We start from the raw sequence: 10,893 nt of genomic DNA on the forward strand, positions 1-10,893 counted from the left end.
TTCAGGCATGGGCTAGGGATGGGGTCATGGGGGAATGGTCGGCTGCTGGGGAAGAGGAGTCATCGTCTTCGGTGGTGTAGCTTACTACTGAGTACACCATGCTTGTGCTCATGTGGGCAACCTTAATCAAACTCAGCAGCTCACAAGACAAAAATGAACAAGAGGGCATTCATGTGGGAGGAAGGCTTGTTCGGAAGGGAAGGGACTGGCAGGGAGCTAGAGAAGGATAAGAGAGGGTTAGGGTGTGATCAAATGTATCATATACATGCATGAACTTATCCAAGAATAAAGTTAATTAACCAAAACCTTGACTGCCCTGTGCTTACCAATCCCAACCTACTATGTGGTGATCTGACCCAATCCTCACAGAGCCTCAACACCAAACCTTGCAGTAAACTCTCTTGGGCATGCTCTCCTTGCCTGTCCAAGCAATACACTAGGTATGCCTGATCAACAGTCACTTCTGTGTCTTAGGGAGCAGACAGTTCATAGGCCCATCCCAAGAGGCAGTGGTGGTTTCCTCCTCCTCCTCCTCCTCCTCCTCCTCCTCCTCCTCCTCCTCCTCCTCCTCCTCCTTCTCCTCCTCCTCCTCCTCCTCTTCCTCCTCCTTCTTCTCTTCCTCCTCTCTTCCTCCTCCTCCTCCTCCTCTTCCTGACAGGTTCTCTAGACCACGATGGCCTCAAACCAGTTATGTAACTGAAGATGACACTGAACTTCTGATCCTCCTGCCTCCACCATGGCCAGTGTGTGTGGTGCTGGGATCAAACTCATGCCCTTGTGCATGTTAGACAAGCATTCTCCCACCTTAACTATATGCCCCAGCACCTGAGGCATCCTCTTAAGCATTCTCACTCAGTTTCTAATTTGCTTCCCAGCCCTTTAGCTATCAGCCCCATCTCTCAGGTCTGGCTGTGACAGCTCCATCGGTACCAGCTCACAAAAGCCCTTGCCAATAGTCAGGTCCAGCTCGAAAGGACCTGCCCTTCCTAGTCCTTGTCACCACAGGGACCAGTGTGTGAGGATGTGTGTACCTCACATGGCACATTTATCACTCACCTCTCGCCTACACTGGGGTAAAAACTCAACCTCACTTTGTGGATTCCAAAAGTAATTTGGTTCTCACTGAAATTATCAGTGAGCAATGCAGCATCTTCCTAGTATGTCAGAGAAGGGAAGATGAGACTGTCCTCATTCACTGCCTGTGAGGAACATAGGAAGAGGTCTCATGGGCCACAGGGCTCCCTTCTGGTTCCACCTCTCAGAATCCAGCCTGCTTCCTTCTTCTCCCTCTTTTATCATTACACAGTGCTGATTATACAGTGAGGTTACCAGCCATATCTTTTAACAGATACAGTTTCTTTTCGCAAAGGAATTATTGTGTTAACTATTAAGAAAGTAACAGTTTTACCAAAGATAACATTTTCTTTGAATAGGAGACCTTTGTGCTCTTGAGTTTGAGAAAGAGCTAAGAAGTTAACAGGCCCTTAGAGGCCTCTTCACACAATGGCCTTTGAATGATCCTGCTTCCTTCTCATCTGCTCTCAGCTTCCAGGATCAGCTGGCCAACTGCAAGCCTTCATGGGTGTGAGTTTTCATCACTGTGATTCAACACATGACAGAAACAGCCCCAGAAACTGGGTACAGTAGCACATGTTTGTAATCCTAGCACTTAGGGGAGGGAAGAGGATCAGAAGTCCTAAGTAATCTTTAGCTACATAGGGAGTTCAAGGCCAACCCCAGGCTATGTGAGACCTTGTCTCCAAAAAAAAAAAAAAAAAAAAAAGAAGGGGAGGAGGAGCAGAGGGAGGCGGGAGAAGGAAGAGCAGAGGGAGGAGAAGCAGAGGGAGGAGGGAGAAGGAGGAGGGGCAGAGGGAGAAGGGAGAAGGAAGAGCAGAGGGAGGAGAAGCAGAGGGAGGAGGGAGAAGGAGGAGGGGCAGAGGGAGGAAGAGCAGAGGGAGGAGGGAGGAGGAGCAGAGGGAGGAGGAGCAGAGGGAGGAGGGAGAAGGAGGAGGGAGAAGGAGGAGGAGCAGAGGGAGGAGGGAGAAGGAGGAGCAGAGGGAGGAGGAGGAAGGAAATCAAGGCAGGAGACCCTCAGAGTGAGAGGTGCTCTTCTGACTCACAGCTTCAGAGATTCACATCCATAGATTTGGCCCTTGATGTAGGGCTGTGGTGAAGTGGAGCATCATAGTGCAAGCATTGGAAGGAGAGCTGCCCATCCTCTGTGAAAGCACACACAGAGGAAGAGGCCAGGGACAGGAGATGCCCTTCAAGCCAGGCACACATGTCATTGCAACACTTGGGCAGGTGAGGCTGGAAGATTAAGAATCCAAGGCCGTGCTTGGCTACGTGGCAAGTTCAGATCAGCTTAGGCTACCCTGTCTCGTGTACCCACAATGACCTACTTCCTCCAACCAGGCCCCACCTACTCAAGATTCCAACACTTCCCAGAAAAAGCACCAGCAGCTGAGGAACAGGCTGTCAGCAAGAGCCTATGGGGACATTCATACTCAACTCATAACAAGCCTGGGCTGATTTCATAATAACCACAGACACAGAGATACTGCCAGAGCAGGACACAGTGCTTAGGATCCTAACATGTTAGACACACACCAGCTGTCAGCACATGCTAGGTCTCGGACTGCCTTTGGGAAGCTGGCTCATCACAGGCCCTACACATGGGTTGAAGGGGGGCCCTGAGCAGGAGACGCACAGCTCCCCACTTGCTTCTCACAGGCAGCTACTCCTCAGGACAGTGAGGTCTCACCTGACCACCAACTTCTCCCAAAAGCTTTTGGGCCACCATTGTCTTAGACCCACCAAAGCATAGCTGCTACACTTTGAATGTGTTCCCCAAGCCCAACTGTTAGACCTGCCTCAAGTTTGGCATGGTGGTGCTCATTCCTGTAGTTCCAGTTCTTAGGAGAGATGCGGGGCGCTCAGGGCTGGCCTGTGTAGAACTGTTGGTCCTAAAGCAGTAATGTTGAGTGAAACCTGTAGGGACATGAGAACACCAGGGAGTCTGTGCCTCTGTGAAGGAACTTTGTTTGTAGCTCAGGCTTGGGATTCATAGCACAACTCCCACATCCCCACATGCCCTAAGCCCCAAGCATGCGCGCGAGCACACACACACACACACACACACACACACACACACACACACACAATCACTGATCTTTTAACTTTGGAGACATTTTTCAAAGTGCCTTCTGAGTAAGTCACGGAAGTTGGCAAAGGATGAGTCTTGGGAAAGAAATGTATGTATAAATTTTGCTACAATTAGAGCAAATTATAAAAAAAAAAAACTCTAAAAATTGAATATTACTACAGTGATATAAGACTATAAATCTCTATAAGAATAAAATGTTTTTTAAATGTTGATCTGCTTTTAATTAAAGTTTAAGTGGGTGGCAATACTTTATAGTGGACATCACATAGATTATTGACATAAACGTTTAGATAAAACATAAGGTAAAGTTTACATAAAATTTACAAAAGTCTGACAGCCCTGAAGTGATGCTGTTGGTCATGCCCCTTACCTTTAAAAACCTGTAGGTCATGAAAATAACTCTACTTTCTTGTAGTTGCTGAACACTCACTAAGGATTTTCCCCATGGCTATTCAAAGTCTTTTGTTATGTAATTTTAGTTTCTCTTGGAAACATCTACATCAGATTGATTAAAAACATCCCAAGCTATATTTAAATATAGCTTTCTGGTAAAACTAGATTCCTTTTATAAACATATTGATTTTTCTTTGATTATCTTTGAGAAAAAAATGGTATAGCTGCAGAAAAGATGTTTCTTGGTTCAAAATTATTTTTATTTTACATTTTCCTTTTAAATCCCTGCACTTGCTCTCAGTCAAAACTCTGCTGAATGAAGTACAACTCCTTACAAAATAACGCTGCCTCAGCCCTTAGGAGCTGACCAGAGAAGCACTCGTCCTGCGCTCTGTTGATCCAGAGTGGGCAAAAGGATTTTGATGCTGACTCCATTCATCAGTCATGCACACTTGACCCACCCAAGACAGGTACAAGAGAAGAACAACCAGACCTTCACTACAGGACAGTGGACAGCAGTGTTTTCATAGACAAGTCTGGATCGAAAGTAAGGAATTCGAAAGTTGCAAGAATCAAAATGAAGCCATTGTGCCAACCTGAAAAAAAAAGAAAAAGAAAAAGAAAAAGGTAAATAAATTGGGGAGAGCCATAGGCTTGCACTGATCACAATTAGCAACTTGATTTAGTCCCAGACTGACACAGGATTCAGTTATACAGGGTGAGCAGGTCTGAGAGCTACTACACTTTGAAGTTCTTGAGGTCCCTGCCTGGGCCATGAGGCAGACTCACAGAAGAAATCCACACCATGCACTTGGTGCAAGATTTGCCTGCACAGGAGCCTCTAAGGAAACGAAAGCCTCCAAGAGCCAGCTGCATCTGCATGGAGTTGATCCATGAGTGGCAGATGTGAGCAAAGGACTCTAACTAGGTAGAGAGGCAAGAGAGGTTGGTGTTAACAGTGCTGGTCTGGCTTGCAGGGCTTCCATGGTCTTCCTCTCTGTCTGGGAAGGGCAATGTCTCCCCAGTACAGGCGAGCTGTCCCCTGCACAGGAGTGGCAACTTAAGTTTAAAGAAAAGCCGAAGGGCCAGGAAACCAGAGGCTGAATCCACAGAAAATGTGAGCCAAAATAAACTGGGGGGGGAGGAGGGGGCAAACTCCAAGGTCAGAGGGTTCTCCCAACCACCCCCCAACACACCTCTCACTCACCCCCATCCTCCTACCCCGAATTTCAAAGTACCTTTAACTGAAACAGCCTTGCAGACAGCATATGTCTGCCTGCTTTTGCCCTTTGGGGGGGGGGGGAGCTGGCAGGCACCACTACACCTGGCTTAGGCAGTGCCAGGGATGGAACCCAGGACCCCTTGCATGCTAGGCAAGCACTCTGCCAACTAACCCACATCCTCAGCCAATATACAAATGAATGCTTTAAAAATCGAGCACCAGGGGGCTGGAGAGAGGGCTCAGAGGTTAAGAGCACTGACTGCTCTTCCAGAGGTCCTCAGTTCAGTTCCCAGCAACCACATGGTCTCTCACAACCACCTGTAATGAGATCTGGTGCCCTCTTCTGGCCTGCAAGGACACATGCAGGCAGAATACTGTATACATAATAAATAAGTAAATCTTTAAAAAAAAAAAAAAAATCGAGCAACAGGAGTCACAGGGGAGGACCCAAGGGTATGCTGAAAGACCTGGGGTCAAAGACTAGAAACTGGAACAAGACAAAAAAAAAAAAAAAAAAAAGCCCCACAACCACCCACACCACTTTACAAAAGACAGAGCAAACAATAGTATTCCTGAGCCTCTGGTGGGTAACTACCTGGTGGGTATTTCAAGGCTCTCTCGCTGTCCTTGGATAGACTTGGCAGGGAGCAGGTTCAAGAGTGAACCCCTAAAGCGCAAAGCATTAACTACCAAGACTAGCACCAGCCTCCCTGGCAGACAGGGGCAGCAGCACCACCCAGTGGCTCCATGCCACATTGATCCTTCTGACAAGGTTCTACTCCAAAACTTATCACCATTCAAGCCAAAGCTCATGAAGGAGTCATGGTCTGTGGACCACGACCAGACCAGAAGAGGGGAGTCAGCTCCAACACCTTGACTCCCGTGTCCCAGCCACCCAGGAGATTGGCCTGGAGCTGTGGGAGCTAGTCCTGTTCAATAGTGTTCAATAGCGACCCCTAGTGGTGCTCTCAGAAAAGGCACGCTGGGCCTGGCAAGGAATGAAAAAGCAAAAGGCTGGAGGAGAGAATAGACAGTCCCCGCTGGAAGAGGAGGCTGGCTTCTATCCAAAGCCAACCTTGAGCAAAATGGAATGTCAGGCACCTGTAGGCACATCCCAGGCTGCCTGCTCTGCTTCTGACTCTCCAAGGACATGGAATTGTGTTCCTCTGTCAGTATTCCCCACCCCCATCTCCTCTGCTCAAACCACTCTCCATCCCTGTTGCCTACCCAGGTTATTTGAGTATCGTTCTATCAAGATTCCCGGGATTTACCTCCGTTGACTCTTCTTTAGGAGACACTGGGAAGCATTTCAAATCTTTCTCCCATACACAGTCATATGGCACACATCCTTTAAAGATCTTTGCTAGGGGGCAAGGGAGTAGCTCAGATGCTAGGGCACATGCCTGGCACATACAAAGCCCTAGGTTCCATCCCCACACCACATAAAACCTGCTGTGATATACACACCTATACCCCAGCTCTTGGGAGGTGGGGGATCATAAACTCAAGTCCTTGGCAATAGAGTGAGTTTGAGGCTGGCCTGGGCTACATGAGACCCTGTCTAAGAGAAAACAAGAACTTGGTTAACTGATTTGTATTAGATGAATTTTTAAAAGTATGTTATAACTTTTGCTGTCATCCTATGAAATGAGAGACCACCTGCTTATGAATCTTCCCATTGATTGGTTCTTTTTATCAGCTATGGATATACTTGCAACACTATATCAAGTAAGAACAAAGCACAATTATGTGTGTGTTTCATAATGAAACCCATTTTATGAACTAATTAAAATTAATTTTTAAAAAGCACATCAGGCTGGCGGTGGTGGTGCATGCCTTTAATCCCAGCACTTGGGAGGCAGAGGCAGGCGGTTCTCTGTGAGTTCGAGGCCAGCCTGGGCTACCAAGGCGCAAAGCTACACAGGGAAACCCTGTATCGAACCCCCCCCCCCAAAAAAAAGCACATCAAGGAGAATCCCTTTCACTATGACTGTTAGGTCAGCTGCAGATGCTACTACAGCAACGCAACAACGGTTGTGTCTGACTGTTGTTTGCTTGGTTGGTTGGTTTGTTATTTATTTGTTTGGTTTGTTCATTGGTTGGTTGGTTGGTTGGTTTTTTGAAACAGGGTCTGGCCTTGAATTCACTATGTAGCTAAGAATGACCTTGAACTCTGACCCCTCCTTCCACCTCCTGAACTTTTGGATCATAGGCCACTACTCTCAGCTCACATGGTGTTAGAGACTGAAATCAGGACATCATGCCTGTTAGACAAACACTGTACAACTGTGCTACAACTCAGCCCCTCCCCTACCAGGTGCTCTATAAGTGATATAGTTTTAGTAACACCCTAAGGCACCTCTGTAGAATAAGGTCTCCTCCACATCTGGCACTAGGATACGCCCAGGGATGAGCTACCCTGTCCCAGAGCTGCACCCCAATCTATGTCAATATTATTGATATGACCGTTTAACAGTGAGGGAATCAAACAGCAGAGCAGTTGAATATGTTTCTAACTGTGAATGAGCCTTTGTGGGAAAGCCAGTCCAACTTCCCAGTTCCCCTGCAATCTGTGTCCCAGGCTACTGCTGTAAGGGAGTCCTGTTACACTGTGGACAGTTACCTCAGCTCTGAACTACTGTACCCTGTAGCCTAATTGGTCTTATTAAATAAAAAACACTGAGACAAATATAGGGGTGAAAGCCTTAGAAATCAGGGAAATAGTGAGAGCCACCAACCACCTTAGCTCACCAGCTCTGTTGCCTCTAAAATGCAAATACTTCCTGTCTAAAGTGCACATTTATTGCCTTGCTGTTCTGCCCTCTCATTTGCTCTAAACCCAGCTACCTCACTTCCTTGTCACTGCCTGTCTGTACAGACCTCCAGGTCTCTATGGTTTGTACTTGGATTAAAGGCATGTGTCACCACACTTGGCTCTGTCCCCTAGTGTGACCTTGAACACACAGAGACCCTGCCTGCCATATGATCGGATTAAGGGTGTGTGCTACCACTGCCTGACTTCTATGTCTACTTAAAAAGGGCTGACCTTTTTCCCCTTGATCTCCAGGCATGTTTTATTATTAACATACAAATAAAATATCACCACATTTCAGCACAAATAAAATACCATCACAGTACCCTTAGAATGCTAAAGCTCATGTTCACCTTAACTGTGTGAATTAAGATGTGTTTGTGTTGGATTCACCAGTGGTTAGTAATTACCATGAGTGATGCTAGAGCACATGGCAAGTGCCCAATAATAAAGAAATCATTAAACGTCCCTGAAGGTGAAAATTATGAAGACATGGGATATATTTATAATTTAGTGTCAAGTTTAAACAGCAAAAGCAATGATGGGTCCCAAGACATGAAAATAAAAAACAAGTGACTACGGACTGAAATTAGAATACAATGACAAAGGCATGGGACTTTCTGTGTTGGGTAGTAAGACTTTTTTCTCAAGACAGGGTTTCTCTGTGTAACCCTGGCTGTCCTGGAACTTGTTCTATAGACTAGGCTATCCTGGAACTCAGAGATCCACCTGCTTCTGCCTCCTGAGTGCTGGGATTAAAGGTGTGCACCACCACTGCTCTGTTTAAAATCTTTTAAAGCCAAGCATGGTGGTACACACCTGCAATCCCATTGCTTGGCAGGATCAGAAGCTCATGACCAGCTTGGGCTAGATGAGATTGTAAAAAATCTTTTAGTGGTGCTACATTATACTTTCATAAAACAGAGAGAGAGAGAGAGAGAGAGAGAGAGAGAGAGAGAGAGAGAGAGAGAGAGAGATTGAGACTGATTCTGAATGTTTCCCGGCCATTTTTTCAGTGTGTCTTCCTCCCCGCACAAGCTGACAGCACAGTCTATGACCCCTGTGCTTTGGGATCAGTTCAGGGCAACTCCCCTATGTTGCTACCCATGACAGATTATGCTGAATAAGAACAGGTTTGAAAGGTATGTGTCAAAAAGTGGAAAAGGCTCTGGGGAAGAGGACTCCATCTGGAGTGGGGCACCATTTGTGATATAATTAAGATAGTTTTAACTGAGGGTGAGCCTGTTAAATGAATAGTGCTGACACCACTAAACACCATCATACACTAGAACCCACGTCTCCAGCCGGAAAGCACATAGCAGTCACCTTGGCTACTTCCTTGGACTCTGAGCTGAAGCCACCAGTGAGGGTCATATGAGAAAAACGGCTCATACAAGACAAGCAAGTGGAAGTACCTCATCGCTTTGGTTTCTGATTAAGAATTATTTGTAACCTGGTAATTTATATAAATATCTCCTTAAGTAAATAATTTCATTACCTCAGTCTCCAATTGCTGCTTGGTGGACAGCTCACACAGCCCTGGAGAAGAGGTGAGATATTTTCCAGTGTGCAGGATGAGGGGAATGCTTAACTCATGAGCAAGTCTGTGCTTTTCTTCCAGCCCTCCCACCCACCCCGGGAGGGGGCTGTGGAAGACACTGAGCTGTTCTGAAAACTGACAACAGCCTTGTCCTGTGGTCCCCAGATATTTACTTTAGTCAACCTACCTTATACTTTTTTGCTTTTCCATGAGTTAATCTATATTGCATCATACTACCTATGTGTGTGCCCATCTATATATTACAAACACCACCCCACACCTGAGGCTGTATCCTGCAGGATACTGAAATTAAAGGCTAAGAATTCACCCTTCTTATCAGCCTAGGACAAAAAGTAACTCCTCCTTTGCAATGCTGGACCCTAAGGACAGACCCTGCCATTGATGCACTATGGCAAGCCTTCAGGCCTTCAGCACTGAATAGCAGAGAGAAATTAGTTACCTCTGATGATTCAGGGCTAGCATTGTGGTGGGAACAGTAAACCATGTAAATTGGGAGGTAGTTGGAGGAGAGGCAAGCAGAATCTTTTAAAAGCAAAATGAGGATTAGATGACATCGCTGAAAAAAGCCCTAGTGCCAAAGGCCAATGACAAGGGTGGCATCTGTCCAAGATTAAACCAACACCAGGGCAGATGCCCTTGCAGAAGCTGTGGAGTGTGTGTGTGTGTGTATGTGTGTGTGTGTGTGTGTGTGTGTGAGAGAGAGAGAGAGAGAGAGAGAGAGACTGGATGTGTATATGTGTGTGACTGGGTGTGTATATGTGTTTATGTATATGTGTATGACTGTGTGTGTGTGAGGTTGCAGTGGACTTGGTGCAAGTTTGTGGCTCTAGCTCTGATGTAGTTTATTTTTTTAAGTAGGGTGTTTGGGCTGGCTTTAGACTCCCTATGTAGCAGAGAATGATCTTGAGCCTTGTCCTTCTGCCTCCACCTCCAGTGGGCCAGGATTACACGTGTACACCACCGCGCCAAATTTATGTGGTGCTGCAGATTAACTCGGCCTCGTACATGTTGGGTGGATAGTAAGCACTTCTTGTTAACAGGCGGTTGCCTCCTTCGTAGCCTCCCAGTCCCCCAGGATCTGTACAACAAACACAGATCTTGCTTATACTGAACATTTCTTACATAGAAATATGAGGTTTTTATATCTAAGAGACACTACCAACAAGGCCCACAGACTCCATCGAGGGCTGAGTGCCTGTTCTGCCACAGGTGTGAATTGCAGCTAGTTCTTTACAAACGTAGGAAATAAAGAACATTGGCTCCCTCCCAATGAGTGGAGGCTAGACCACCTCCAAAGTGTGGACACCTGATTAAACCGTGACCAGAAAGACCCTTGAAAGACCAAAGAACAAACTTTGTGAGAACCTGGCAGCAGTCTGCCTACCCTGAGACCTCCATGGTGTAGGTGGCCAGCTCCCACCTTTTAAAGGATTTCTATGGGCAGGCGGTGGTGGCGCACGCCTTTAGTCCCAGCACTCAGGAGGCAGAGCCAGGCGGATCTCTGTGAGTTCGAGGCCAGCCTGGTCTACAGAGCAAGATCCAGGAAAAGGGCACAAAGCTACACAGAGAAACTCTGTCTCGAAAAAACCAAAAAAAACCAAAAAAAAAAAAAAAAAAAAAAAAAAAAAGGATTTCTATGAGGAGGAGACAGGGATAAGAAACTTTTAGATAGAAAGCAAAGAGGAGAAAGACAGAAACACAGGATAGCTTTGGAAGGACCTGGGTCAATACCCAACAGC

At 46.5% G+C, this 10,893-nt stretch overlaps 1 protein-coding gene across 1 annotated transcript in view; it reads right to left on the reverse strand.

Moving 5' to 3' along the window:
* Positions 1–2,879: 2,879 nt before the first annotated feature.
* Positions 2,880–10,893, reverse strand: part of C11H1orf74 (chromosome 11 C1orf74 homolog) — a 35,779-nt gene continuing 27,765 nt past the window's right edge. Inside the window, exons 2-3 of the transcript XR_004946202.1 lie at positions 4,053–4,155; positions 2,880–2,991 (exon numbers count right to left, since the gene is read on the reverse strand). The gene's annotated coding sequence lies outside the window, so the exon portion shown is untranslated. The remainder of the gene's footprint in view (positions 2,992–4,052; positions 4,156–10,893) is intronic.

Source organism: Onychomys torridus, chromosome 11 (assembly GCF_903995425.1).
Source record: "Onychomys torridus chromosome 11, mOncTor1.1, whole genome shotgun sequence".
Classification (NCBI taxonomy): domain Eukaryota; kingdom Metazoa; phylum Chordata; class Mammalia; order Rodentia; family Cricetidae; genus Onychomys; species Onychomys torridus.